The sequence below is a fragment of the Mus pahari genome, chromosome X (assembly GCF_900095145.1).
Source record: "Mus pahari chromosome X, PAHARI_EIJ_v1.1, whole genome shotgun sequence".
In the NCBI taxonomy this organism is placed as follows: Eukaryota; Metazoa; Chordata; class Mammalia; order Rodentia; family Muridae; genus Mus; species Mus pahari.
Genome location: NC_034613.1, coordinates 29,764,183 through 29,769,711, shown reverse-complemented (window position 1 = coordinate 29,769,711; position 5,529 = coordinate 29,764,183).

The following is a 5,529-nucleotide window of genomic DNA, read 5'->3' as shown; positions in this document are numbered from 1 at the left end:
GATTTCCAAGTTGGAGCTTTGAGGCAGGCTTGCCCTCATGCACCTCATCCATGCTTTGGCCTTGTTTCCCCAAGGCAGTCCTGTGTTTCCAAGCTCTTTGCCTGCCCTGATGCTTGTCCATTTTGCTTTTGCTGTGCACATGGACACACCTACCCCAGCACCCATGTTGAGGTCCGCAGACAACCTTGGGTGCCTTCCATCTTGTTTGAGACAGGGTCTGTCTGGTTCACTGTAATATAAGCAAAACTAGCTGGTATATGAATTTCCAAAGATTTTCCTGCCTCTGCCTCCCATCTCCAAGTAGGGGTGGGCTGGCATTTCAGAGCCTGAACTACTATTGTGTTTAACAACATATTCCAATGTTGTTAAGGATTTCATTTCAGCATATATACATGAGTACTGCATTGGCATCATTTCTATCGCTTCTTATCCCTTTCCACTCCTTCTGTGTTTGTCCTTCTAGTCCCTCTTGAATCCATTGTTTCTTAATTATTCTTGCATGAATATGACCTACTGAGTCCAGTTAGTGATGCTCTCATGTATGTGTGCTTAAGGTTGACCATTTGGGGTTCTCCACCTTTGGAAGAGGAATCTCTCTCTACCCTTTCTCCTGACAAAATTCCTTAAGAGTCTGATAGAAGTTCTTGGGATCTGGGGTTGGAGTCAGGGTTGGGTGAGGATGTTATGATTTATCAATATCTGTGGTGTTCATGAGGCCTCTGACCAGGAAACTGAATTGTGGTAAGCCAGATAAATCGCCATTACAAGATGGCGCTGGCTTCCTGGGTGCTTTCCTTGTAACAAGCATTGTGTGCAGGTGCATTTGGGTGGCTGCCAAGTCACTGCTTATCCCGGAGCATGGTAATGAGGTCCTGAGGGCATATCCAATCGGGAGTCTCCGCACTATCTTAAGCATATATAATCTTTACACATTTTCGGGCTCGGGGTCTTTCGCTTCAGCAATTAACCCAACAATAAAACGTTTTTGCGGAAGAATCCTAGTGTTGTGTCTCTTCTTTGCTGGCGAGGAAGCGACAGCGACACTGAATTAGTGTTGATTGGAGGATTTGAGCAGGCATGCCCTTATGAGCTCTGCATGTACCCTCCACACAGTCCTTTGTATCAGCACTGCTTGTGTTTCCTAAGCATTGTCCATTTTATTAGGCATACAAGTCTCTCTTGTCTGGCCCAAATTAGTCACAGCGAGACAGGCTCCTGTGTTTATATTCTCCCATTAGTCTTCAAAATTGTTTGAAGTCCTCTTTTGTTGCACTAACTCAACATAAAGGCTTTGCATATTAAAGAGTCTGAGTGAGTCATCAACTGGGTAGTAGACTAGTCCTTTATTTCTCTGAATACTGGTGTTCATCCCTCTGAAAGAGAAGAGTTGCATGGGAATATATTTACACATAATCCTGACCTGTCTGAAATTCTGACTTTCTGCTACCTATGTTCAAAATCCGTGTTTCTCCACTTCAGGAAGCCCCTACTACAAGGCAAAAGGGCTGCAGTTAGCATCCTAGGAAAGATTAACATTGATGTCCTACCCAGAACCCTAAGTGGGTAGGGGCCCTCTGTGTATCTCCCAGTTCTAGCACAGGAAGAGTGCTTTTAAACCCAGTTCTAAGACCTAGCTCCTACCCCTTTAGTCCCTATGCCTACCACACATTTATTGTTCTTGCAGTAATACTAAATAAATATGCCCTTACCTTGTAATATCAATGCGATTTCCAACCTGTGGAAGTTTTAGGCTGTGAATTGAAGAAGCTTCATGAGAAGGCTTTCCAATTTCCAAACAAAGTTCTTTTGTTCAGTACAAGCTCCTGCCCCTCCCTCATTGTCTAGGTATCACATCAGTCTCATCCAGATAATGACCATGTCACTCAGGCCTGGTAGTCCTTTTTTTTAAGATTTCTTTATTTATTTTATGTATATGAGTACAGTCACTATCTTCAGACACACCAGAAGAGAACATCAGATCCCATTACAGATGGTTGTGAGCCACCATGTAGTTGCTGGGAAATGAACTCAGGACTTCTGAAAGAATAATCAGTACTCTTAACTGCTGAGCTATCTCTCCAACCCAAGGTCTGGTATTCCTTTTGTAATTTACCCTCTAACATTTTAAACTTTATTTTGTGTATGTTTGGACAATGGAGTCAACCTGGAGCTTATTTTGCAGTTAATGTCATTCTGCTTCTTCAGCAAGACCCCCTTCTCTTCCTTATTTCCTCTCCCTCCTCATCCTTACTTCCTCTCCTCCCTTCTCACTCCTCCCCATCCCACTTCCCTCACATCCCCTCTCCCTTCTCACCCCTTCTTCCCCACCCCTTCCTTTTTATCCCTTGCTCATCCCCTCTCCCTTTTCACACCTCCTCCCCATCCCCTCCCTCCTCATCCCTTCTCACTCCTCTCTTCCCCCCATCTATTTCCTTCCTCATCTCCTCTCCCATCTTCTCTCATTCTCCATCCTCCCTCTCCTTCTCTTCTTCTTCAGGTAGGCAAAACATCTTTATCCTCTAGGAATTAGATTTCATCTTTATTGGTACTATACTCTCCCATAGTTTCATCCCTAACAAGGTGGTGGCATGTCCATTCAACTTTCCTTCCCCCACCCCCATGACTCCATTACTAAAGTTCAAATCTGACTTCTTTATTCATCTGCCATGCTAGGACCTTGAACACAGCAGCCACTTGTGGCTCTGAATCCTATGATAGCTTCTTCTGCAGGAATAGTCCACCAGCCCAGGGTTCATAGTCATTGCCACCACTAGATGGTCTCTCCTTCACATACCACCTGGCACCACGTCTATCAAGAGGGGTAGTGAGTGGCAGGCCAACTCTCATTGGTCCCCACTTGACCATGGTACAATGGGCTGCCTTTCTCATTATTTCCACAATACTAGTCCTAACTCAAATCACAAAGCCTGGTGAAATACATAGACCTTTTTACCCTCATGTCACCAACATAATCCAGGGGCTAGCTGGGGTCCACCAGCTTGCTTACCAGCCTAGCTTGGTGAGTGACCCAAACCTTGACTGCATTTGAAAGTCTATGTTCTAAAGTCCAACAGCCTGGGCAACTGCCTCTACTATTGATTGATTAAGACCCCGCCCTCAGGAACCATTTTCAAACATCCTAGCCTAGCTGCTATCATGGAGCCTGATACATTCCCACGAAACCCTGCCTGCTATAGCCATCCTTACATCTCCAGGCCTAGTTGGATCTTTCAGACATTATCCCAGGCTAATGAGAATTTAAGATGCTATCTTTATTCTTTCAGAGAAATACTAATTTGTCCAACCATAGCTTGGGTGACTCAGACTTAGTCTACCCTGGCCTGATGAATGACCCACTACATTCCCACATTCCCAGCCCCAGCTTGGCTGAAGCAGCCTGGAAACCAGTCCATCCTAGTGAGTGATCAAGACACTGCTCTACTATACTATTTTCACACTTCAGGCCTTGCTCTTGTCAGGCAGCTTGGACCATTGCCATACCTAGTTGGCAGGATCTTGCCTTCCCAGATATGCTCAAAATAGCTAGTGATCTCACAGTCCTACCCTTACGGGACATCCATGCAGAATTGCTAGTGACCCAGAACTGCCTCACTTCCACACCATTATTATGCTCCCAGCCTGACTCGGGTCGTTAAGCCTGCACACAAGCCCAGCCCGTGAGTGATCTAGACCTTTTTTCAAAAGGTTACAATTCCTAGAGACTCCCGTTGCCATGGGGTCAAGTTGCCTGCTTACCAACCTACCTGAAAGAGTGACCAAGACCTGGACCTTCCCCATCATCCTAACAACTGCAGGACTTATTCCAAGTCTAGCTTGTAGCCATGAGAGGGAAACAAGTGAGTGTCCTGGTGTGTAATGGAAGCCCTCCTCGCACTAAGGGGCCTAGTCTGGGTCATACAGCCTGAACATTAGCCCAGCCCTAAGAGAGATCAAGCAGCTTCCTCCAGCTCTAATCAAACGTCTGACAAATGCAACCTGCTGGGTAACTCAGACTCCTGTCCTCCATTGCCATCCCAATAGTCTGATATTGGTCAGTCCACAAACACACCAGTTCAGACTGGAAAAAGAGCAATATTCTCACATACCGTCCTAAAACTCCTAGGCCTGGATCATATCTAAATACTACACCTAGTGAAAACGTATTTCTTTATATATCTAAAAAAGGTCAAATATTAAAAGCAAAAATTGGCACAGTGTTACCCTGTATTCCAGCCTGACCCAAGGACTTGTAATGTCTTATATAAACAATTAGATCCTAACTGCTAGTGGCCCATAGTGTGCCCAGTATCAGGAAGGACCTAGGGAACTGGAAAATTTATCACATAGTGTGATGTCCACTTCATACCTCCCCCTGGCAGAAACAACCTTATTCATTCTCCAAGCCCCCACCCCACCTGTCCCTCTTTCTGTCTCTATTCCACCTTCTTCTCTTTCTACCCACATTTTTCATAAGTAGTCTTCTATGATTTTCTTTTCTCTGGCACATATGCTTTATAAGAATATTAATTCTCCAATGTAAGGGCTAAACATATCTATATGGCAAAAACATACAGAACACGTTAGAACAAAATATTTCTACAAATGGTAAAGAAGTTACTACCAACTCATTTCTACATAGAATATAAAAAACTTTATTCTCTGGTTACAATTTCTTTTTTGGGGGGGTGGGGGCGGGGTTCGAGACAGGGTTTCTCTGCATATCCCTGGCTGTCCTGGAACTCACTTTGTAGACCAGGCTGACTTCGAACTCAGAAATCTGCCTACCTCTGCCTCTGGAGAGCTGGGATTAAAGGTGTGCGCCACCACCACCCGGCTTTGGTTACAATTTCTTATCATAGCATGGCAGAACAAGCATTCATAATAATAGTCTCTTTCAAATGTTTTTTTTAAAAACAAACAAACAAACAAACAAAAAACCCACCTACCCTTCTCCAAAGAAAAACAACCTCACAAAATAAATTTATTGCTGGCTTAATACACTAATGACAAAAATTTGCTTTCTGGGTGCCTACTTTAAATAGAAGACAAGGAGAAAGGGATATAAAGATGAAAAGATTTACATATAAAGACAAAGATGCTAGGAATGGAAAGGAAAATGAGAAAAGGTTTGTGTGGGTCTGACTAAGTTATTGAAGATATACACATGATACTTATCTAGGATTTATATGACTTCAATGTTGAAGAGTGACCTCAACATACATCAAGAGTTTTTATAACTTATTAGCATAGATCCTAAAGATCTAAGCAATTAAATAATTACAGCTACTGGGTCAAAAATGTTAATATGTTCATGTTTGTGTTGATACATCTTCAGATTTAATTATGCTGTTCACATATATAAAGAGGATCCCCGAACTAAGTTTTAGAAAAATATGCAGGATATTTTAATTAATTTATTAATTAATTATGCAGCCTGTTTTAATTTTATTATTGGATATTTCCTTTTTTTTTTTTTTTTTTTTTTTTTTTTTTTTTTTGTTTTTCTGAGACAGGGTTTCTCTGTGTAGC